This window comes from Gopherus evgoodei, chromosome 8 (genome assembly GCF_007399415.2).
Source record: "Gopherus evgoodei ecotype Sinaloan lineage chromosome 8, rGopEvg1_v1.p, whole genome shotgun sequence".
NCBI classification, from domain to species: domain Eukaryota; kingdom Metazoa; phylum Chordata; order Testudines; family Testudinidae; genus Gopherus; species Gopherus evgoodei.
Genome location: NC_044329.1, coordinates 28,320,788 through 28,347,326, shown reverse-complemented (window position 1 = coordinate 28,347,326; position 26,539 = coordinate 28,320,788). Strand labels below are relative to the sequence as shown.

Sequence of the window (26,539 nt, the reverse complement as noted above, 5' to 3'; positions counted from 1 at the left end):
AAGGTAATCATATTATAGCGAGCAACAGGCTGTATTCTGTAAACAATTGTGTGCGCTTACCTTGCACATTTTATATGACGTATGCAAGTATTCAGAATCAGAGAAATATCTGATTTTTTCAGATCTCTCTAAACATATGGCTGTGGGTGAGGTTAGATTTGCAAATAATTAGGAATGCAATTGTGCATGTAATCTGGCATTGTGCTTTCAAGTTTGGTAACTGCACATGCAAATGGACAAGCGAGCATAGGGCAGAAATAGCAGTGAATCTAAAAGTGTCCTGCAGCCTTTCTCCCCCATTAAGTGATGCCAAATACAAAGGATCTTATCTTAACCTTGATCTGCATGCAAGCCTCCTATCTCTATGCAGGGCTGGTATACATGAGGAAAAAGCCCTAGAGGAACATACTTATTTCACACTAAAAGAGTGCCTTTGTGCAGTTCAGGTTAATTCACTTCGTAAGTGGATTAACCCAAACTACAGACAGGGCACTCGTATGGCACAAATGCCCACATAGGGAGTTGGTGCAGTTGTGCTTTAAATTCACACCCACCCTACTTTGCATTAACTTCCCCATGAATTCTCCATGTAGTTAAGCCTTAAATCATCTGTGTAAGACCTGTTTAGTGTAACAGATAGCCTAAAGTTGTGGTCCCAGGCCACACAATCAAACGGTAAATCAGCCCTCTCCACAGAATGAGTTTGATACAGCCAGTTTCATCAATATATGTAAACAAAGACGCAGGTGTGTGTGTGTATGTGTGCACATGCGCTTTTCCCTGCACACAACATAGATCACCATAGCAATTGTGATTAATGTTGTCTGGGAAATAGCTATGCTGTATTGAAATATCAGGGTGCAAAAAGCTCATCCAATACATTACATGTATAATTAAGAAATGCGTACGCATCTTATTGTATAATTGCCTATTACAGGGGTTTTTCCAACTTCCACTGCAGTATCTTTTATTGGCCATTATCAGACACAGGATTTCAAGCAAGATGGAACTTTTGTTTGGTCTAGCATGCCAGCTGACATATTGAGCACCATAATTACCAAAAACCAAATCACAGCTATTGCAGTTACAAAGTACATAAAATATATAAGAACCAAATGTCATATTACATTTCTTTCACACTGCTTGTCAGATACTACAAAATGCTGCAATATTTCTCATGGTCTATTGTGTTCCGACATACATTGTGTTCTGATGGGATAAAATGAAGATGATCACAACCACTGTATCAGGGGAACCTGGAAAAAACCTCACTCCTACATTTAGAAATCAGCAAAAATCATTCAGTGGTTTCTCCAGAGAGAAAGTCTCCCAAGGAGTGTCACAAATCCTCTTATAGGGTCAGATCTTTGGATACAGTGCTAGAGACTTTCTGCTGTAACCTGTACACTTGGCTAACGAAAGATCACCCCAAAATAAAGGTGATCATGCTGTGGCACAGAGCTCATGTACAATCTTGTACGCCACACACTCTCCGGCTGCGCCAGATGCCATTAAAAAAAAGGCATCGTCAGGATGACCCTATGCTATGTCAACTGAGCTTGGTTTTCAGACATTTCTGGCCATTACAAGCCAATGTAAGTATGTAGAAAGTCTTACACTTCACAGGTAGGAAGAAATGCACAGATCAGCACCATGATGAAGACATATCGAGTGGAAGCACTAACACATCACTCACTCACCTGTCCTCTGTTCATTTTGAGAGTACCCAAAAATTTGCCCTATATACTCCCCAACTTTCGATGTTAACTAGTGATCTCTAATGTCGCTCAAATATATGCAAAACCTCATTTGTAAAACCCCATGTCAGGCACCTCCACATTGACTACATAAGGCAGAAGATCAAGAACACAACATTACTCCTTCTAACGTCAGCGGCCAGTTACATTGCCTAAACCTTTTTCAGATAGTAATACAGGACTTAACACCCATCAGGCCAAATTAATCCCTTTTGTATCATCACTAACTTCAATGGAATTAAACCAGGGATGATTTAGATCCATTGCATAAAATAAAATTCCAGAGTTTGCTCCAAACATGTACCTTTTGGAGATACACCACTGCAAACTGTGAAAGACAAGCCAAGTGAAGACACATTATGGAATATATCAGAAAAGGAGTCAATCAAGTTTTACAAAGAGGCTGCTGCCAGTCTCTCAAAAAGCAAATGAATAGAAATTTCAAAATAACTGCATGCATATCTGGTGCATGATAATTTTCCTCTGAAGCAATTAGCTCAAAAATCAGTGAGAATTTAACAAAAGGAGAGAGTCTTTCTTGCACATTAATTATCTCTTCTTTAATAATAAAATCAGAACAGTGAAGTAAAAGTAAAAATCAGATAATGAAATGAGTGGTCTCTGTGTATTCTTTAACCACCATCTACATTTCAGAATGCAACTTTTGCATTAATTGATTCCAAAGACTTGAGGGTTACTAACAATATATTCCATTACACACCGGCCACAAGCAATATAAACCTCTGTATCCCTCTCTAACAAGTCTTCTGAGGTCAAGAGTTACATGTATATGTTAAAATATTTGCTTATTGTGAACTCCTTCAAAGTACTCTCTTCTGCATTTTCTTACGCTCTTGAAAGAATAATTTTGAAAAAATATTTTGAACTGAACAGTAAATTATTCAAGTAGATTATTAGAACTCTTGATAATCTCTCAGTCTACTAAACATTCAGCACTAAAAACCATATTAGCTATCTGTCAAATTACATCAGTTATTTCTATTTAGTTTAAACATACAGGCAGCTTGTGTAATACAAAACAGGAAACTGACTTTAAAATATGATTTTTTGATGTGAAAAGCTCACAAACTTGATATGCATTATTGAATTCAAAATATGGATTAATAAAATAATTAAACTGACTCTTCTATTTTTTGTTCTTTTGCCCATGAGGCATAGCTGTCCATACATGAGGAAAAAAACCTCTAACTGTGGAAAACTTTTCTACAATTACAGCAGTGGTCTTCTTGCTAAGCTAGACAACTAGTTGGACTACTAGAACTGCTCATAGATTTCACAGGACTAGAATATTGGAGGACTATCTTACCCTCCTTGGTAGTATTTCCTATTGAATTCTTATAACTCGAAGGAAATAGTTGTATATATTTATCCTTCAAAGAATTAAATATTGTGTAAATATGTCTAAAACAGGACCAGAAGAAATATAGCAGGAATTTTGTTCCACTTCTTGCAGAACAGCTGTTGAGCAGCGAAGACTTTATGGTCCTGATTTTCAACTGGGGCTCAACCTACACACTACTTTTCCTGATATTCTCACTTCACACTGCTGATATGAGGAAAGGAAAAAAGTTGTACCACCTTCTTTTTTCCTGCCCCCGAATAATTTGAGACTAACTAAAAAAAGTTTTTCTCTTCTTCAATATTTACTTTCTCTCACTCTCAAATTATCACAGTGGTTCAATGCTGGATCAATCACTAGAGGAGAATGGAAGCATTTCAGAAAATTCTTCACACATGGACCTAGCGGTTGTTTTATTGAACTTTTGATCTATGAATCAAATACTCATATGTATATATTATATATCCTTTTATAACTGTGTATGCATTCCTTTATATTTTAATATATTTATAATCCATAAAGGAATGCATATAAGACATAAAATAATACATAATAATAAAACTACACTGTATAGCTAATGAATCTAGTTCATAATAAGAATCAGTGTGTTGCACAAATAATTGTTGTATGTTTATCTGATGGAAAATTCACACATTCCAGATATTATAAGTACAACTACTGCCCTGTAACTGATATAGATGAACATTTTACAAATGCAAATAAACAATTATCTCACAAGTAAAAAAATAAACAGCATTAAGTTTTGTAAATTAAAGTAAGTGAATGACAAGACAAATCCCAAGAGGAGGAAATGTATTCTTTCAGATTACTTGTAGAATGCTTACACAGGATAACAGACTAAAAGCCTGATCTTGCACCTACTCAAATCAATGGCAAAACTCCTTCTATAATTGTTAGATTATTAGTGTTCCAACAGTTACTGAAATTACTTATAAATAAGTTATCTCACTGAAAACTGAAACTTAAAAAAAAATGATATTGTTAATGACAGAGAAACACCATGCACTAATACAGCCGATTCCAACTCTTCCTTCTAATTTATGACTCAAAATGAAGAAAACATTTGAATCCCAAATAAGCTATGTGCTTTGTTGACATTTGCTACCTCTCTGTCATATGCACCACCTGAAAAATACAAAAAATATATATATCAAATTTTTTTTTTGCTTGTATATTAATACAGTGACTTTGGAACAGGGCCTAAGGTTCTTTGCAAAGACTATTAAGCTAACAAGTACGAAGGGGGAAAAAAACCAAAATCCTTCATACACAATCCTATTTCAGCTGTCATACTCAGCTATGCCAGCCCTCCATTAAAGCCCAATCCAGTTTTCAGACTTTTACACCTCATGTCAGCTAAAGAACTTCAACGGCTCTCGTCTTCAAGATCAGAATAGAAAGATTTGTTCTTTTAACAAATTCATAAAGCTATCTATAATGTTCACAGCAGTATCATTAGGAAATAAAGAAAACTATTTAACAAAAACTGAAAAAAATTATTGCCAAGTTTGACACGTTTTAAAACTAACGATTCAATAGCCATTTGCCATCTGACCTTCATTAGAATTTCTTCATTATCACATTGCAAAATCTATTACATTACTGACTGAAGCTATTAGTCAGAAGAAAACCACTGCAGTATTCCCCAAACCAGAGAATCGTTATCATTAATATTTCAAAGAACAGCATTAAAAGAGACAACATTCAATATTTTACTCTCTAATTCTACAGTAATTTATATTATAAAAGCATCTATGAAGGTTAAACCAGGCTGAATAATTGGCTGAACATTCTGAAATACCTTGTTTTCCAAAAGAGATGTCATTATATGCAATGGGGATTCCAACAAACTGCTCCATTGCACTAATGAAGTGTAGGGTGTGGACGGAAACATATTTATCTATTTTAAAACCTCTGTGCTGGTGGAAAGAGCTCCATGGGCAGGGAGACAGGATATTCCTGATTAGATACCACAGCACGGGCTTCTGCCTGATTCTTCATGCCTGTCTTTAGTGTGCTCTGGATTGGATACCACAGCAAAGATTTCAGTTCGATCACCTGCTCTTCATAGTATTTGTTACTGGGGAGCAAATCATGGGCTGCTCCTCTGTGCCTATCCCTGCACCCATGGAAGGATGGTTTGTAAAAGAAGAACTTCCCTGCCCCAGCTTCATTCGCTATTAAAATTGCTCCCATGATCCCAATAGCTATTTTGGCAGGCACTGATATGGTTGTGATTTACAGTGTCTGATGGTTTACAGTGTCTTGCCCCCTACCTACACACACAAACACAGTTAAAACTTAGCTGGGGAACTCCTGATCTTGTGTGCTCATTATGATTCTACCAAATTTACAGAAGTGCTTAGAAAAACAGCAGACACCAACCTTGAAAGAGCCCCAGCCTCAAAGAGTTTACAAACCAAAGAAATTAAGACAGCTGAAGAAGAGGGACACAACATACAAACACTATGATCAGAGTGATTATGTGCACACAGTTTAATAGTCCAAGTTTCCTGATTTTTTAAGTGAAACATGTGAGTGTCACTTATCCTCTCTCCACCAGTAAATCCCCCTTACTGCCCTTCCCATCCTTGCACCCATCCCCACTTTAAGTTCTCTTGTCCTCCACCACTCCCGCATTGAAATGGTTCCTCTACCAGAGCAATTCAATCATAGGACAAATAAATTAAATACACAAGCAAATGGCTTCAGGCCTACTTTTCTGGTATAAATTGGAGCAACTACACTGACCTCCATGGAGCAGCGCCAGTTTATGCTAGTGTAGAATTTGGCCATTAGTCACTTATTTTCTTATCACAGAACCTGTGGGTCTTAAAGAGGGGTTTCAAGTGAGAACAACTTCTGGCTCTGTGGAACAGCTTAGAAAGGATGCTCTATGTGCAGGAGAGGCATAGAATAAAGTACTGAAGCAGCTGTGGAAGAAACAAATCAAATGACAAGGTTGCATCACTGGCACACAAGGGTCACAATTAGAGACAAGGGCAGATGCGCAAGGAGGGGCAGTTAAGTGAGGTCTAGAGGGCAGGGACAAGAAATATATATCTGATGCAGAGGAAACAGGGAAGCGAGTGGAGGTATTTAAAGGAGTGGGAGAGATGTGGTAAGAAACATGGGTAAGGAACATTATCTTAGTGGCTGTATTTTGTATGGTCTTAAAGGAGCTATGTGGGTACTGGAGAAGTCAGTGACGGGGCTTCTCCAGTCCAATCAAGACAGCAAGTCCTGGGTGAGAGTTTTAGTTGTGTGGGCACAAAAGAAACTGGATCTAGACAAACTGTGAATGAAGAAGCTATTGGCTGCCAATGAAATTCTGGACAGGATCTTAGGCAGTGAAGCATAGAAATCTATCACAATCTCTAATGGCCAGCAGATAGACATTTGAGAAATAAGCTGTTGAAGGAAAATGGGTAGCACTAAGGTAAAACTTTTCAGTTTCCCTAACAAAAGAATTTTTCATTAAGACATTGGATGCCATAGGATATCTTCACAGGGAGATCTCTTTTCTTGGAACAAGAATAATAGATGAACTTGAGACAGCCCAATTGTCAGTGAAGTCCTTCGGTAGTTTATGTAATCACCAAGCAGCCTTAGTGCTTGTCCCAGCTCCCACTGAAGTCAAACAGAAGTCTTTCCATTGACCTTAGCAGGCTTTGGACCAGGTCCTTAAAGAGGGCTAGTTTGATATCAGAGGCTAAGCAAGCAATCTTTGACATCTTTTGTAAAGAGGAGTGAACAGGGAGAGATTTCCCCCAACATTCTTATCCCACGAATAAGAGGAGTCCCATTATTTCATGTGGATTCTCAAATGCCACTGTAGTTCAAAGTTCCTGAGGCTCAAAGACAAAAATGGTCAAGTTGTGCTCTCTCTGTTACACTGAATTTTCTCTTGTGCAACTGAGAACGGAATATTACCAGTGACATTTTAAAACGTAACTAGTAAGAAGACTGCACACTTACTGTATATTTCAAATGTAAATGTAACTATTTTAGTTATTTCAAAAGACTCCTGTTCACATTAAGACTAATTGCAGGGGAAAAGATAGCTTTATTATGGAACCTATTTATCTAAAATTAAAAATTGGATTAATTTTTCTTTTCTTTTTTCACTGCTAAAAGCTTTTCAAACTTCCATCACCTTCCATAACATTTTCTAATTGAAATATTTCCATATAAATGTAGTGCTTGTGAATGGTGCAGTACTGGCACCCTTGACAGATCTTTCCACAGGTACACTGCAGACAACAATTCCACTTCCTAGTACCACTCTGTTAGTATGCTTTAACCTTGACACAGAGGGAACTGCTTCAAGGGTGGAAGAGTAATTCAAGTTACTGATGATTCATTCTGCAGTCTCTCTGCTGAGGCTACTATGAGTATACATATTATGGTGGAGACACTTGATTAACATGAATTGAAAAAGAGAGTCAATTTCACAGACATCCAATGTTGGGGCAGATGTCCCTTTCCTTCCTATGGTGCAAAAGGAAGGAAAAGCATATTATTCAACGTAAAAGAGGGATCACTACCTTTCTTAGGAGAGGAAGGAACAGCATGCATATGCCCTGGAATATGTGGGTGGGGAGAATTCTGTGCCTCTGTGCAGTTCATAGACCATGTTGCCTCCTCAGTTTGTGTAACCACTAATCCCTGTTGTCCAAGTGGAGGATAGGTTCTCATTGCATTAGTTTATCCCTTACCATGGGCTTCCCAATATAAGGAGAAAAAGTTGTTCTTTTGTTTTTAGTGGGGAAAAAAATATAAAGACTTAGCAATGAGCAAACATACAAGCTGTATAACTGCTAAGCGTGGAAGATGGAAGTGTCTACAGTCTTTCCACAATAAATCACATCATTTTATATAGCTTTTAGCTATAATCTCTTAGTAATAGACACAAACAAGATATCACACAGAGGGAGAAAAAGCATCAAGTATGCATACAAGTTCAACCAAAAAAAACAGTAAACTACACAAACTAAATTACTAACGTAGCTCTTTCCCCATCAATGTCAAGACTTTTTTGTATGAAAGTAAGTGTTATCCACTCACACAGATCCATTCCAGGATCATGGCCTGAATTTCTATATCAACTTTCAGGTCAATGTAATTACACATGAGGGGATACAGTATATTGTTCGTGAACAACAGGGATTCCACAGAGCAATGGGATTCCTCACAGTCAGGGGATTAGCCCCCCAAAGTTTTCAAAAACTGACTGCTCAGAATACTGACTATAGGGCCTAGCCCTACAGTCCTTGATTAAGGAAAACTCCTGTTGAAAACGTGGGTGAAAATCTCCAGCTGTGCCCAACTCATGCTTAGTGTAGCTGAAAGGGCTGAGTACAAAGGAAAATGATTTTAAGCCACCTTTCAACATCCCCATTCCTGGTCCAAACCAGCTGAATTCCACAGAGCTGCTCTAACTTGCACTGACTAAAATAGTCTCCTGGAGATTGTTTTGCTGCCAGAGTGTAAGGTGCTCTGCCACATTGCCTCTAGCCCATCATGCCCCTTCTGTGGTCCTGAATGCCCCTTGCATATGGGTAAGGAGTGGATTCTAGTATGGTGCAGCTGACCTCATGCTGCCAGGGGAATCACCAGCTTTAAGTTGCTTTGTACTGCCTGAATTACATAAAGAGGACTTACCCTAAGCCAAGGATTTAGCTCACAATGTTTGCATTCAACCTCAACAGTTGTGCTTGAGTATTGACTGCAACCTGGCAGTGTTTGTTTATTTATTTAAGTTATGAAAAGTAGCTACTGCATGCAAAGCCCACTGAAATCAATAGAAAACCTCTCATTGATTTCAGTGGCCTTTGGATCAGGCACACGTGCAGGGATTTTGCTATTGATTTTTTTTTTAATATCTTGTTATGCTATGCTGACATTAAGGACCAATAAGCTACTGAGTCTAACTCTAGAACTATTAAACATTTCATTAGAAAAGTGAAAATGAAATCTGACTGAAGCCAAAATTCTACGTTTCTAAATCATCTCATTTCAAATAATTTAATTAAATAAGGTGGTAGATGGAGCTAGCAAGGAAATCCTGCTTTTGTAAAGCCTTCCTCATGTGAGTGAGTGGTCCTAAGTCATATGTGTAGTGACATGGACCTCAACGGGATTCCTACTGTGAGCAAGGATACTTACAGCCTCTAATTCTAACATTCAGACCCAGTTAATCCATGCTTAATTATCCATATGACCAAGTATTGCTATGCTGAAGATTTACAGTTAACCTGTTTTATAGCAGGCAAGGCTCATATAATCATCTCTTTTTTTAATCTGTAAATAATATAAAAAAAGTTTCTGCCTCGTTTGGATTACCCAAATCTGATTATATGTTGGAGTTGTATACTGAATTCTAAGGTCTAGAATGTGGCTTTACCAGACACAGTCAAATTAGGAAGGGTAACATTACGGAGTACTGCACTAACTGCAGATGCCAGAGACATTTGGAGTACAGATGCAACATCCCAACGCAACATAAAGGAATGGCAATTGTAACACCTTTTTAAGGGATGAAACATATACTGACCCTCAGCACCAGTTCCATCCTTTCAACAGGTTTGGAATGAGGCATGGCCATGTCTATGGCCTCACCATGCCGCTTTTGGATTGGTTGGCTGTGAAGCTGCTAATTCATGCACTCTGGGAGGATAAGAACCAGGATTCTGACTTCCCTAGAGCCGTTGAGGGGGAGGGATCATTTGGAGAGCTCCCCTTTCCTGCCCCCCGGCCCCCTACACCACGCAAGAGCAGCCCAAAATTTGGCCTTAATTAATGGTGAGCCAAAGATACATCTGCACTCTGTGACAGGTGCAAACACCATGCCAACCCAAGCATAGGAATTGTTAAATCTTTAGCAAGACAGTGAAGGCTAGAGGAAGGGGAGAACATTGGTAGGTGTCCAGGGAGTGCTTTTATTGCAGTGTAGCAAATCTGAAGCTGGACTGTGAGAGCTGACTTGGGCTCACGGGGCTTGGGCTGTGGAACTATAAAATTGCAGTGCAGTCCTGGTACCCTCCCTTCTCACGGTGTCCCTGAGCCCAAATAGCTGCACTGAAATTTTATAGCCCAGAAAGCCAGAGTCAGCTGACATGGGCCAGCTGCAAGTGTAGGTACACACTCTAGTTCAACTGATCAATGAAGATTATTGCTAGGATGAGCTGCCTGCCTTCCCCTCCGCAGTGCTGTTCTGGGGAGAGACACTGATGAAGTACTGAGTGAGATTTTTCATCTACTCAGCATCCAGAAGCTCTGCTTTTGTGGGGACAAGGGGAGGTGCGTGTTAATTTACAATTGTCATAACGTTGGCGTGTTCCAGTATGGTTAGTGGGTAAGAAAGAAACCAACTATTGTCCAGTGGATTACCTGGGCATTGGGCTTGGGCACTCATGTGGTATAGTGAGGAGATATGCTTCTATGTCTAGTGAAGCACTTGGCTCACCTTATCTTGCCTCTCCTACCTCCAGTGAGAAGGAGGGCAGGGAACTGAGATTTTGACAGTTTGTTGGCCAGAGGGAATACAGGGTATAGAGCATTGGCTCTCAACCTTTTTTCATTTGTGGACAAATTTCAAATGGAGGCTGCGGACTGCTTTGGGAATCTATTGTCTGTATACATAGTTGAATTCTGTTCAGTCAGTTTTCAGGCTAAGTCTTTTACAGATCACAGGTATAGAGGCTTTCACACTCATCCTCAGCTTTATAGAAGCCATTGGTGTCAGCTGACATTCATACTCAAATAACACTGCTGGGTAGTTTGGAGTGATTTACACCAGTGGTCATTAATTCATAAAACTGAGTCCTCTGCATTTAGCCCTACTATCAAGTCTGTCTCACTTTCATGTTCATATCAAAGGTACTGAGAGAAGGCAGAGGAAAAATAGTCTTCTGGCAGACAAGAGGTCAGAATGAGAGCTAAAGCTAGGTTATTCATCATAAAGGGTTAAGTTGCATTTTTTATTTTGTTTCTGTGGCCTGGTCTACACTGGGGGGAGAGGGATCGATCTAAGATATACAACTTCAGCTACAAGAGACGGCCGCCGCTCCCCCGTCGACTCCACTTCTGCCTCGCACCCTGGGGGAGTTCCAAAGTCGATGGGGAGCATGTTTGGGGATCGATGTATCGTGTCTAGACAAGCCGCAATGCAATCAATCCCCAATAGATCGATCACTACCCACTGGATCGGCAGATAGTATAGACATACCCTGTGTTAATAAATCTTAACATCTACATTTTATCAACCTGGCTTGAAAAGACTTAACAGACAGATATTCAAAACTGCTCATGCTAATTTCAGGTGTGCAATTTGAAACACCTAGATTCCAATTTTCAAAGGTATTTTAAGTGCCTAAAGATGCAGAGAGGCACCCAAGAGGATTTTCAAAAGCACTTAGGGACCTAACTCTCTTTGAAACTAGTGGGCATCAGGCCTATAGGTGCTTTTGAAAAGCCAGCTTGGGGCCTACCTGCATCTTTAAGCACTTACAAACTATTGAAATCTGGCACATAGTGCCTCATTTTTAAGAATGCTGAGAACACATACCTCTCATCAGTTGGACCTGTGGACAGAGAAAACCTCTGAAAATCAGGCCCTACTATTTCTCAGGTTAGGTATCAAAAACTGATGCAATAAAAATGTTGTATTTAATTCATAGCTGTTTTTCACATGCCACATGGATCCATTTGCAGAGTGGCAAATTCACATATTAGTCAATAATGTGTTTGGAAGTTTGTTAAGAACAGAAAATCAATGTGAAAGAAAAAAATCTTAGGATTAAGAAGTTACAGAGAAATTAAATTTCTTAGGAAAAGTAAAATGCTGTATCTAGTTTTATCACTTTCATTACTAAATGAATGTTACAGTGCAGTGTATGCCACAGTTCAGTTTGTGGCTATAGTTTAAATTTTAAGCACTTATTTTCACTCACTCAAGTGCTTTGAAAAATTTATTATTTGGGTTGAAATTTCCCATGACTGAGATCAGCTAAAAGGTATTTTTCTTTGTTGGTTGTTTTTTTCGTTTAGCCATAATTGAATTATGTGATTCTAGACAGGGGCGGCTCCAGGCACCAGCACTCCAAGCGCGTGCCTGGGGCAGCAAGCCATGGAGGGCGCTCTGCCAGTCCGGGAGGGCGGCAGGCTGCCTTCAGCGGCTTGTCTGCCGAGGGTCTGCTGGCCCCAGGACCAGCGGACCCTCCGTGCTTGGGGCGGCAAAATGTCTAGAGCCACCCCTGATTCTAGAAAAGAATACAATTTTCCTATTGAGCTATGTGTCCAATCACTTGATTAACTATTCTGTTCATTCGCTCTGATGCACCTGGTACTGGCCACTGTCGGAAAACAAGATACTGGGCTAGATGGACCTTTGGTCTGACCCAGTATGGCTGTTCTTATGTTCTAGATCTTTTGTACATCTATGCTTTGCTTACACTACTATTTTCAGGTAATCTCACACCACTGCACCTCCCGTGGTGGACCTCCATCAATGGTAGCGGAAACAGGGCAAAGATGTTTTTACCACTATATCATATATACTTGCAGGATTAGCCAAATGCACACACGACTTGCTGTAGATTCAGTGTACATCAAAGGGAGATTAGACCTTGATTGTGCCTTCTGAGTTCCAGTGAAACTCTGATTGCAGTGAAGTTAATGTCAAAACTCCCAGTGATTACAATGGGGCCAGGATTCCACACCAGGTTCTTATGCCACAACCAGTGAACAATATGTCGGAACACCCGGGTATGTATGTAATCCACTATCAGAACTAAGTAAATAAAAATGAGATCCCTAAGCAATATTTTCCTATAGGTGTGTATAAAGGCCTTGCTCCTGCTACACCACTGAAGTCTATATATACACACACCACTTCATGATTAGGCAAAAGTCAGTGCTGATGCCAATGTGTCATGGAATCTTGATTTTTGTGCAACAGTAGTGTAATGTATTTTACTCATTTAATTTGGTTAAAACATCCCACTTAATGCAGAGCATATGAAGTGTTTGACATTCAAACATAAAATGTATTTTCATTTACTATAAATGTATTTAATAGCTAACAATGTAGTATGTCAACCACTGAAAAGTAAACATTTTTTCCAAATATCTAATTTATATACAATATTTAATATAAAATAGACAAGATTAACAAGTAAGTGAACTTTATTTGCAGGATTATGGCTCTTGTCCAGATCAAATCACCTCAAGTATTTTACAATCTACTTTTTAAAATCCCCTCAACAGTTTCTATTGGAAAAAAGTAGTCTTCACTTCCTCTTCTATAATGTGGTGTAGAGTTTCAGCACAGTACTGTAATATCTGCTGTGCTTCACTACAGAAATGGTTGTATTTCAAAGATGCATAAACTATACACAGTTTTTAAAGTGATTTGGTAAATTTATTATACTAACATTCAATCTAATGATGCAAGCTACTTTTACTGAATCTGTAAAATTTTGTAACAAATGTTTGTACTTTTACTGAATCTATACTATTTTGTAACAAAGAATAATGATTTTAGGCCAGAATTTAGGCAGACTGCATCCATTTAGAGACAATCACCCTCAACTTTTTGAGTATACATTCTCCTCAATATATAGTATTTTAAATGCAGCATGATACACAGAGAGTTTCAGAGGCAGAACATTACATTTGTGCAATACAGATGACAAGATGCCTCCACCTCTATGAAATATTTCTATGTATTATAATTAAGCAATGGGAATATACATTATTTTCCATGTGATATTCAGACTCTCACAAATTATCCAGGAATGTCCCTAAATGTGTTCTGATTCCAGCTGTTCTTGAATGTGTACATAATGAAGGGAAAGAAGACTGACAGTCTTAAGGCACTGGACTAGGACTCAGAAGACCTAGGTTCATTTGCCGGTTCTCCCACATACTTCCTGTGAGACCTAGGGCAAGTCACTTTCCCTACCTCACAGAAGTGGTGTGTGGATAAATTCAGTAATGTTTGTGAGATGCTCAGATACTACAGCTATAGACCGACCTTTTCTCCCTGGCTCTCTTCAGACCTTTGTACATATGGTGGAAAGGGCAGGAAGAATCAAGCTGCTTATATGCTCCTTGAGGACAAGATGCAATGTGTCTTGGTTTTGTTAGACATCATAAGCTAAATATGGTGGAGAATGTTCCAAAAACACTGCTGCTTGCTGCTAAAAGAAATTCCATAATTATATCACTGTTTGGGATAACTATTGGATTATTAATGCCCTTCAATAAACATGAAAGGAAATAATTCATTACTGTGTGTCATGGACTGTCAATCAATTGTATGAGAAATAATCTATATAAAGCAGTGGCTCTCAACCTTTCCAGACTACTGTACCCCTTAAGAGTCTGATTTGTCTTGTGTAACCCCAGGTTTCACCTCACTTAAAAACTTACAAAATCAGACATAAAAATACAAGTGTCACAGCACACTATTACCGACAAATTGCTTACCTTCTCATTTTTACCATACAATTATAAAATAAACCAACTGGGATATAAATATTTTCCTTACATTTCAGTGTATAGTATCCATAGCAGTATAAACAAACCATTGTCTATGACATTTTAGTTTTTACTGACTTTGCTAGTGCTTTTTATGTAGCCTGTTGTAAAACTGGGAAAATATCTAGATGAGTTGATGTATCCCCGAAGATCTCTGCGTACCCCGAGAGGTATACGTACCCTTGGTGGAGAACCACTGATATAAAAGATATTGTATTTATATTTCACAATCATGACCTTAGAGTACAGGCTGTTTATCCAAAAAGTCTATTTGGTAGTACTGACTCAGTCAGCCAGGTGAATTTATGAGAACCTATTTGAACCTCAGCAGCATTATGGGTTCAACACAGACCAATAATGTGAGACAAAAATCATCTAACAGAAGAGGGCCTAATATGTCATGCAATGCCTCATGTGGATTAAGTGAGAAACTATTGCAGAAACTATTTTATTTTAGAGCATGTTGCTTTGGCAATCCAGCTAAATAAAAGCTATAATTTTGAATAAGGATCAAAACATAGAACTCTTTAAAACTACAGAGGCCACTGGTGCACAAAGATCGCATTTTACATGGTTGAAACAGTTTGATAGAGTCATTTTGTACCTTGTCTCCTATATATAATAAGTCCAAGTCTACTGTGCTTGATTTGTTTTGCACACTCAGAAATAAGAGTGATGATGAGTCAATAATAATTGGTATAAAAAACTTCAGTGATGTGAACAAAAGGTCAAAATAGAATGGACTACTTCTGTGTATATCTGTTGTAAATGAGAATGGTTTATTTCCTGTAGTACTGGCACAGACATTATATAAAATTGTGCTTCTAAACAGTTAAGGCCTTTTGAAATTGTAAGTGGGATATAGTCCAACTAAAAATCCGTAAAACACTCACCATTTTCATAATTTTTTTTTCTACAGCAAGTCAGAACTGAAATACCCCACATCAAACATTTAAAACAGATATGAACTTCAGTTATACTTTGAGATCATGTTCTTTTCTTATGGACACTGAAAGCAGAATGTGTCCTTTCTTGTCCCCTGGAAAGTTTTTAAAAACTAACTGCATGCGGTAGAAATTACAGTTTACGGGGTCAATCTTGCAACCTTTACTCACATGTTTAAATATGCTCTTCATTAATAGTACTGCAATGAGTAAATTTTGTTCACAGAAGTAAGGGTCATAGGATTAGACTCTTAATAAACCACTTCAAACTAACAACATGTAAATATGGGTATTGGTTTTCCAAGATCTGTTAACTGTCTTGAGTGGTCTAACAGCCACTTCAGTTTTGTCTCCATTTAATCTGACCTTCAGTTTAATTTGACCTTTCAGATCAAGATGTCTAGATATCTGACCTCGAATGAACTTAATCAACACTTTCTTTTATTATTATTATTATTCTGAATAATTTTAAGCATAAAAATACTTCTGTAGCATGCACAATTTGGCACTACAACATATTTATACGGTGCATAAGAAATTTACTTGGATTGCAGAAGCAAAAATGACAGTAAGTGTTTGACAAAAGAATCCCATATCCATTACCATAATAGATCAAATATCCATAGATATCTCCACTCTGTTCCAAATAAAAATGTGAATCCTAACAAGCCAGACAAATGTGACTGTCAGCCCCCTCAAATCAATACTCCTGGAATATCAGCTTTTCTCTGTGGCCTAACAATTGCCAGTACCTCTTCTCTGATTCTCCATGTCACTCTTTGACTTTCAGTAGGAGATACTGAAATACAAAATATAGGTCAAGCTGATTAGGAGAGAACATCCTCCATGAGATGTTTACATGTGAATTTGCACCATACTGGACAATGTGATCGTAAATGAAAGAAAAAGACAGTCATACTAATTTTCATTACCCAAGTCAGAAAGAAGCATGTAGAGTTAAAAAGAGGTTAGAGTTACTTTATAACTAATCATTGCACCAATATAAGTCATTTAAAAATAAACAGAATACAAACCCAGGTAAGTTACCTGGACCAAATCCTTTTTTATGCTCAACATGCATGTTTAATATTTTAACAAAATAATACTCTGAGCTTTTAGAAGTTGCCAGAAAACTAAGAAACTTCAGCAATAAAAGATTAAGCTGTAATTGATTTAGAGATATAGACTTCACAATTGAATTTTAGATTCCAAAACTGAGTCCAATTCAGTGTAATATAAATATATTTATATTCTGATTTTATTACTCAGTAATTAGAAGTCTCATCACATGGCCCAAGCTAGAAGAGTCCTTGACCTGGTCAGTCATTCACACTTGTGCCCATACACAACGAATTACTTTAATTATTTAAATGATGCAGATTCACAGCATGAAGCATTTGTTTGTGTGTGTTGGGTTTTTTTAAATGATTGTTATTATTTTATAATGGAAACTGTACCAAAAACAGTACCAGAATCAAAGGTTCTTTAGCATATCAGCATCTTCTAGAACTTCTTTCCTTGCCACCTAGACAAGGAAAAGCTTTCCTAAAAAAATCTCTGATCTTTATGAATGGAAGAATTTCTCTCTTTATTTTATTAAATTAGTAAATTTAAGGAGTTCATGGAAATATTTAAAACCAGCAATATGTCAGCCTCATGAGTATTGTAATGACTTTTGTTTTCTTTCAGTATAAGAGCTGAGATGAAATGCAATGAACCATCTTATTAATATCACGCACACTAAACAAGAGATTAATGTATTTTCTCTCTCTAAATGATGTCTATAATTTAAAGAAAAGATTTAAGATTGCATAACCAAAATTAACTGGTAAATTTGCATAGTAATTTGTAACTATGTTTTTTTAAAGAACAGCATTAACTGTGATTTAATTTCCATTTTGCTGATAATTCAATAACTTCCACATTTAGATTACACCTTTCAAATCTATGAAGTTTAAAAAAAAAAGTTTCATCCAGCATTATATGAAGTGCTCTACTACTACACATACTCTCTAAGAACTTGTATCCTAGGCTGCAGGAACAAAGCTAAAGAACTACTGCAATGATTTTACTTCTAGACTTTCACTCCAATATTATGTATGTGGAATAAATATCTGATGTTTATTTTAGTTATGTAGTTTGAACACCTTAAAAAGACAATACCTAAGTACAGTAAATGTAGCCCACTTTAATACAGTATCTCTAAAATCTGATAATGTACTCTTAGGCAGCTCTGTTCTGCATGTAATAGTGGCTTTGCAATAATTTTACAATTATAAATGGAAGTTTTCCTGTGATATAGCTGACTTGCCAGTACACATTGACCCTCCATGGTTTTTATTTATTTATGTCCCTTCTTGTCTTCCCTCCTCTCCCCACGCCTCCTTGACCTGTAGAGAGTGAGAGGAAAGAAAAAAGGAACGAAATACTAAAACTAATTTAAATCTTATTGTTCTTTAAGTAATATAAATTTATCTAAAACATAGGTTATGTATGAATGTTTTTTACTATTTAAAAAAAAATCCTGCCAGCAAGAGTTTAAAAAGAAGTATTATTCTGAAGTAAAAGAAAAATTAAAAAGAGTTCTATTTGCATTCATTAGGCTGGCTAATATAAATTTCAGTCTGTGTGTATAAAAGAAACAGAAACAAACAAAAACATCTTGTCAAACTGCCACTCCATGTCAGGTCTAAGAGGGTCTTGGTGTGGTGTTAGCAAATGTACATTGTCTCAGCAATGTGAGCAATACAATGCCACCAATCTCTCTTCCTCCACAGCCCTGAATTTATTATTAAATACAATTTAGCAACGGCTCAATCACTGGACAGTATGTGATGCACTAAAGCACTTCTGTGTTATCATCTTTACAAGCAACATGAGTAGTGGTGTCCTTATTGCCTCCTGCAAATCTGCAGCAATGATGCAAAACAGATTTTTTTTTAATTCCCTTTTGGAATACAAATGCCTCCTTTCCCGATTTCTAACCAACATGCCCTGTGCCCATGATAGTTTCTGAATCAGCGATACCTTTCTGCTCTGTTAGTAAAAACTGAAACAAAATTACATTTGGATGAGGCTGGGGGGCTGGAGAAAAACAAACCTAAAACCACAAAGACAACATTAAAACACTTGGGAAAAATCTCAGCAACCGAGGATGAAAATTAATGGGCAGAAAAGCAGCAGGGAAATAAGCGACAATCTCCCCCTTCTCACTGGAACTCGTGCAACTAATGACCTCTCCAAGTGCTGAATTAAAAGGTTCCAGGAGACAAACCGCTCGCAGTCTGGTTATGAGAGAGACATATCAGAAGTTGTCAACTGTGCTAATACAATTAGAGAAGAGACATAAGAAAAGGAAAGAGAAAGAGAAGGAGAGAGAGGGTGCTGCAGATTTAGGCGCTGTTGCAGAATGAAAAGCAAGAGAAAAAGCCTGTAGCCAAATAAGAAGTGAAGAGCATTTACCAGCAGCAGCAGCAGCAGGTTGAGCAGCCTGTGTCCCTCACACCATCTCTGGGTGACAACTTAACCCAGTGCTGAGCATCAGCGCGGATTCCTTCACTGAGGGGCGGAGGGGCTAGGACACCTCTAGGGACAGCCGATGCGATATCCCAACGCGCCCTGCGAGTCTCCTCCCCACAGCGCCTGTCTCCTGAGAGCGGAGCCTCAGCGACGGACGGAGCCGCGGCTGCTGCCTGCGAGCTACCCAAGCAGCTCAGTGCCAGCTGCTCTCTGAATCCAGCCCGGCAGACACCAGGTTGCACGAGCCCCTGAATGGGGGGCGCGAGCCAATCCCGGGCTCAGCTGCAAGCAGCGGGCAGCGCGCGCGCAGGGGCACCGTGCACAGGCACGGCCGGGAGGCGGCGGCGGATGCAGCAACCGCAAGGGGCAGCCGCCTCGGGGGTGCCTCGACTGGGTGCATCGGAGGCTATGCCGGGTGCGGAGCGGGGAGGAGGTGACGATAGCAAGCACCAGGCCTGCTCTTTGCGTTCACGCCGTTACCGAGGCACCAATATTTTGTCTGGTGTGTGTGTGTATGTTGCATTCCCGGCTGTTTGCATTTTGCAACTGTAAATCCCGCTGCTGATGTGCTTTGCAGTTGTGTGTTTACGGTAAAGGTGCGGGGAAAAGGGGAGAAGGTGATGCACCGGCAGATCGCCCAAGCGTGGGTGCTTATACTAACGACAGCATGGGGATGGGGGAAGCTTTTGGCCGCAGAAGCCAAGCACCGACGGGTACGGCTCATAAGCTCTGGGCCTGCCAGTGGCTGGAGAAGGAGAGGCAGGACACTCTGTGCAGGCAGGCATATTGCAAGGGCTCTCTCTCAGCTCCTTCCCTAAGGGGTTGTGAGGAAAGTTGGGTGCACAGTTTCAGCTGCGGCCTAAACAACCTGCTTAGTGATGAAATAAATGAAGGAACCTGCAGGAGGATCCTCCAGGGTGGCAGTGCATCCTTGGAACTGTTCTAAATCTCAAGCCTAACCCTCATTTCTCTTGTAGAGTTGTGTGTGCAGCTGTATAATTCTATCCCCATACACAAGTTTATGTGGCACTCATCTGTCTCTTCCTGTAGTTTAGCTGTTGAATCCTCACTACTTTGTAAACTCCTTCTGGTCTCAGACTGTGGCCCACCATTCATATACCTCCCCAGGGAAACTGAAGCAGTATTGATTGAATGATAGGGAATGGTTTATTTTGCATAAGAGATATTACATATGGTGCTTGTTTGCCCTGCACTATTTATGTATATGAAATAGAGAGGGTTTGTTTCACTTTCTGTGTAATAATATACAAAAAATGGTCTGACAACTGCCTCAAACTAGCTTTGCTCCCTATGAAAATGTAGGGATACTAGACCAAAGCAATGTATGGTATTCAAAAGCACAAGCTCCCCCTTGTGAAGTCAAAGGAACCCATTTGGATACACTAATAGAATTTGGGTGCAGTGACACTGATTCCGTAGTGTAAACTTTAATGATAGAGAATGGCCATAAAGGAGGAGGCATTTCCCTTCAAATGGTTTGTGTTTGATTAATGAGGTTAGTAAAGGAATTTTTTCACAGTGCTTGTCACTAGTCCAGGCACATGTCCCCAGCCCCCTCATATCCCTGTGTCAGGGATGCACAACTCAGGCTCAGCCTTAGGTTTCAAACATTGCATAGTCTGTGTAATCATATTTCTGTGTTAGAAATAGTGCAGCTTTAAGGTACAAAAGGGAAGCTGAGGTCACAGACTGAGTCTCCTCTAGCTGAAGACTTAAGCCAGGTTTACACTTAAGACATATAGTGGTATAACTACATTTCTCAGGGGTGTGAAAAATCCACACACCTGAGCAACACAGGGCTTGGCTATACTTGCAAGTTAGAGCACATTAAAGCAACCCTGGGTGCCCTAACTCACAACCCATCCACACTGGCCAGGCATTTAGAGTGCCTGGACTCTGCAGCTGGAGCACTCCTGGTAATCCACCTCCATGAGAAGCATAATCCATGGTACCCCTCGGCGAAAAACCTGGCATCAGTATGAACAAGGTGTTGCATTATTGTGCTCTGATTGGCCTCAGGAAACATCCCATAATCCCCTTAAGTCAAGTGGCCACTCTTATTGTTTTGGAATCGCGGCAGGAATGCACATATGCCCTTTCAAAGCTCCATTTCTGACAGCCGGCATGCTTATCTGCTCAGGGACAAATCAAACCATTACTGTGGAATGCTGTGTGTGAGAGAGAAAAAGAGAGGCGAGGGGAGAGACAGGTGGTCTGCTGCGGTCTGAACTTACAAGACAGCATGCTGACATGCTCTCAGCCCCCCAAACACCCACTCTCTCTCTCCCCCTCACATACAGCACACTCCCTGTCATACTCCACTTGCCCCCCCATTTGAAAAGCATGTTGCAGCCACTTGCATGCTGGGATAGCTACCACAATGCACTGCTTTCCGTGGCTGTTGCAAGAGCTGCTAACATGGCCATGCCAGTGTGCTTGAATCTCACAGTGTGGACACACTGCAGCGCTTTCCCTACTGCAGTCTCCGAGGGCTGGTTTAACTCACAGCGCTCTACGTCTGCAAGTGTAGCCATGCCCATAGTTATACTGACTAACCCCCCAGTGCTATGTTGACTGGAGAGTTTCTCCCATCGACCTAGTTACCGCCTCTCAGGGAGCTAGATTAACTACACTAACAGGAGATGCTCTCCTGTTGGTGTAATAGCATCTTCACTAAAGCAGAACAGCAGCGAGCTGCATCGCTGTACACAAGGATAAGCCCTGAGAAGGCGAGATTGGCGGAGAAGTGTTTTCTCCATATAGTTAGGAGTTACAGAACTTTCACTGAGTTACCCTCCAGGCCCTTGGAAATAGGTAGCAGACTTGAGCAATACAACACAGAGCCTTAACTTCCATAATAGACACATGTTTAATGGCCCACATTAGCCTTGACCCTTGTTTTCCTTCATGCCACTACAATTAAGTTGCCTCAAAGGCAGGTCAAGCTGGTGTATTTATTCATTATTGTAAAGCACCTTGAAGATGTAAGTGTTGAGTATTATGTGACAAACCTCAGATTTTCCTCTTTTCCGACACAAACCTGGAACCAAGAGTAAAAAGCCATAGCAAAGCAAACCAGAAGTTCGAGAAAGAAAAGAGCAGCAGGCTGCTAAACAGCACTTGATGGGAGTTTTATAAGATCCTTCCAGTTACTTGGCAAAGCCAAAAAGTAGGAACTTAAATTAATCAGGATATGTAAAAAGCAGTAAAGAACCATAGAGACACATAATCCACAGCAGCAGGGCTTCTTGTAATGGTACTGCTAAAACATAACTGTCTCAATTCTATATTCCATAAATAGAAAGTCTATGTGGAGGAGCAAAGCAAACCAATGTATGGTGCATCAGCGGAGGCAGAGAAGCATGCTGTCAATGTCTCGTTGGAGACAAACTACAATAGAGTTAATTTTCTGACTGTGACTATAGTTTTCTAATTGTCAGCAAAGAACAGGAGTTTTAAGGGGCAATCCAGAAATCAGCAGGGAAGTATCTCTCAGCTCTTCCAGGTTAATTGAGAAGTGTGTTAGTAGAGTTTGCTAAATTTATAAGCAGTCCACCTGCAGAAGGACTAAGACTACATATAAGGGTGAAGCACACAAAACCTCTCCCATACCATTTCAAGATAGATGTCTGTGAAAGAATTTTTATGCCCAGAGACCAATTGTAAACTGCAAAAATGAATAGTAAAGATGTATTCAAAAGTGAATTGCTTTTAAGGGGCAAGTTGTCCCAAACAGGAAATGTAGCCTAAATTGATAGATTTATACAAAATAGGCCTACTCTTTTCAGACAAACATGATGCAATGTTTGATGACATAAAAAGTTTGTTTGAAAAGGTAATAATGTGATATACATACTTGGATTCTCACCAACAGAAGTTGGTCCAATAAAAGATAATATCTCACCCACTTTTTCTCTAATATTCTGGGATTGACACAGCTACAACTACTCTGCATACATTAGATTCTGTAAGGCATTTGACAATGCTGCATGACATTCTCATTAAAGCTAGCATTATACAGAATAGAACTAGCCCCCATATTAAATGGTTTTAAACTAGTTAATGATAGATCTCAAAAAGGTATTTGTGAATAGTGGATCCTTATCCAATAGGGGTGTTTCTAAGTGGGGTTATGCAGTGATCTGTTCTTGGCCCAATGCTATTCAGTATCTTATCAAGCATCTGGAAGAACATGTACAATTACTGACTAAAATTGAAGAAGACAAAACAACAAAATTCAGTGGAGTGGTAAATGATGGGGACAGGTCAGTTAAAACAGACAGTCCTACATCACTTGGTAAGGCGGCCTCATTTGAACAATACACATTTTAATATAGCCAAAAACAAGGTCATATATTTGGGAACAAAAATGTATGACATCCAAGATGGGGGCTGTATCCTGGAATGCAGCCACTCTGAAAGGATTTAGGGGTCATGACAGATAACATCCAACTGAACCTATGCTCCCACCTGGGATGCTGTACATAAGAGGGTGAATGCAATGTCCAGTTCTTTTGTCCCCTCTTCAAAAAAATGTTGAAAAATTGGAAAAAAGTGTTCAGAAAATGGCCCCAAGACTTATTCAAGGTCTGGAAAATATGCCTTAAAAGTGAGACACTTTAGAAATTCTATTATTTTATCTAAGGCAGTGGTCCCAAACTTGTTCCGCTGCTTGTGCAGGGAAAGCCCCTGGTGGGCCAGGCTAGTTTGTTTACCTGCCGCATCCGCAGGTTCGGCCAATCACGGCTCCCAGTGGCCGCAGTTCGCTGCTCCAGGCCAATGGGAGCTACTGGAAGCAGCGCAGGCTGAGGGATGTGCTGGCCGCCGCTTCCAGCAGCTGTCATTGGCTGGAGCAGCGAACGGCGACCACTGGGACCCGTGATTGGCCGAACCTGCGATGATGCGGCAGGTAAACAAACTGACCCGGCCCGCAGCGGCTTTCCCTGCACAAGCAGTGGAATAAATTTGGGAACCACTGATCCAAGAGAAAGTTAAGAGGTGACTTGATCATGGTTACAAGTACCTACATGGGGGAGAGATTTCTGGTAATAGTGTTCATCGATAAGGCAAACTGCACCTCTAAATCCTCTGGTCTCTGCAAGCACACCTATTCAAGTCTCCAACTTAGAGCCAGCACCTTTCTCAGGATGGAAACCATGCACTTTTTGCACTCAGATTGGGACCAGAGTTGAAGTCTTGCATGTATAAACCATGATTTACTTTGGCAGCTTAGACTTATATTCAGACCCTGAAATTCTGTTCCCGCTGGGGCACTGATAAGTGTTGCCGTACCCCTCTGGGGTACTGACCATACAGCCTCCTTAAAGCAATATATTTATATACACAACAAAAGCTTTTAAGCAAAAATGTATCTTAAAAAACAATAAAACTGTATTCATATCCAGGTTTCTCTTAAGGCTATTGCCTGGACCTGGGAAGGCCAAATATCTTATGCTCTCTCCGCACATTCTCTCTCTCTCTCAACCCATATTCCTAGGCAGTGCTGCTAAGTGACCCCCTGTCAAGGTATTATTTCCACTTTGAACTTTAGCGTCCAAAAAGTGGGGACCTGCATGTACCCTTCTACGCTTAATTCCTAGCTTAGATCTGATAGCGCTGCCACCAACCAGAAATTCCAGTGTCTGGTACACACCCTGTCCCCCAAAACCTTCCCTGGGGAGCCCAAGACCCAACCCTTGGGTCTTAAAACAAAGAGAAATAAACCATTCCCCCTCCTTTCCCCTCCCAGATTTTCCCCTCCCTGGGTTACCCTGAGAGATCACTGTGATCCAAACTCCTTGAATCTTAAACAGAGAGGAATTAACTTTCCCCCCTCCCTTTTCCCCCCCACCACTCCTGGTGAGTTCAGACCCAATCCCCTTGGGTCTTACACAAGGGAAAAAATCAATCAGGTTCTTAAAAAGGAAAGCTTTTAATTAAAGAAAGAAAAAATAAAATGATCTCTGTAAAATCAAGATGGAAAATGTTTACAGGGTCTTCAGCTTATACAGACTAGAGGGACTTTCTCCCGCTAGCCTAAGATACAAGTTACAGCAAACAGAGGTAAAATACATCCAGCAAAATACACATTTTCAAATTAAGGAAACAAACATAAAACTAATCCGCCTTTTCTAGCTAGTACTTACTATTATGAACTGAGAGACTGTTTTAGAAAGAATGGAGACAGATCTGGTGCACGTCTGGTCCTCTTAGTCCCCAAGAGCAAACAAAGAACAAAACAAACAGCACAAACAAAGACTTCCCTCCACCAAGATTTGAAAGTATCTTGTCCCCGATTGGTCCTTTGGTCAGGTGTCAGCCAGGTTCACTGAGCTTGTTAACCCTTTACAGGTAAGAGAGACATAACCCTTAACTATCTGTTATGACGCAGTGCTGCTAAGTGGACCCCCTCTCCTCAACCTACTTCTCCTCCTCTGCAAGGCTTTTTAAACTCTGATCTCTAGCTGCCAAGCCTGGCAAAAACAAGTTTTGCAGCTGACTGGAGCCAGGATCCTTGAAGCTATCAGCTTTCTCCACTGTCTTTCCAAATGTGTGCTTGGGTTTACTTAGCTAAAACAACTGTGTAGCTTTCCCCTTTGCTCTTCTTACAGACCCATAGTGGCCAGCTCAGACCTATGTTTTAAGCCCAACCCAGGCCCAAACACACTCAACCCAACCTGAGAAGGTCAATCATTTTCCAATTTGACCCTTGCCATGAGCCTGAGTCAACACCACCACTGTTTTCTTTCCCATGGGATCAGTGCAGTAGTGGCTGTGCGCCCTACTTTTGCCATCCACCGCCCTCTACTCGGTTGTATGTTCCCTATGGAATGAGAAGCGCTGTAACTCATCGGCACAATCACTCTGCAATGCACAGTGCAGTGAGGTGGGCAAGCAGGAGGAGAGCTGACCCAACCTGAATGGGTGTGATTGTTTTCTGACCCAACCTGGACCCAAACACCTATAGTCAAGTCCCATCAGGTTCAGGTTGCATTGCAGGGCTCTACCAATTAAGTTAGAGCAATACATTCATACAGGAAATGTTAATAACCCTCCATAGATATACAGCAACTTTACCTTGCTGACCAGGTCACTGACAGTATTCATGCAATTATTACTTATGTATTAACGTCTGGATAACCATAAGAGCTCCATGACAGTCACAGATGGCTCTTTTATTAACAAAATGGAATAACGAGATCCAGTGGCTTAAACTAAACAGATTTAGGACAAGAGATTAGGGTGTTTGGGTTTTTTTCCAACAGTGCAATTAACCAACTGTTGGAACAATTTACCTATGGAGGTGGTGGAGTTTCCATCTTTTGACGTCTTTAAAATCAAGCCTGGATCTCTCTCTCAAAAATATGCTGTAT

General features: G+C 40.0%; 1 protein-coding gene across 2 annotated transcripts in view; it reads right to left on the bottom strand.

Moving 5' to 3' along the window:
• TENM2 (teneurin transmembrane protein 2) overlaps positions 1–26,539 on the bottom strand; it is a 1,578,682-nt gene that overhangs the window by 1,077,103 nt on the left and 475,040 nt on the right. The window contains exon 1 of one of the 2 annotated variants that reach the window (XM_030572352.1): positions 19,089–19,245. The exons of the other annotated variant lie outside the window; for it this stretch is intronic. The gene's annotated coding sequence lies outside the window, so the exon portion shown is untranslated. Of the gene's footprint in view, positions 1–19,088; positions 19,246–26,539 lie in introns of those variants that run through there. 2 annotated transcript variants of the gene reach the window in all.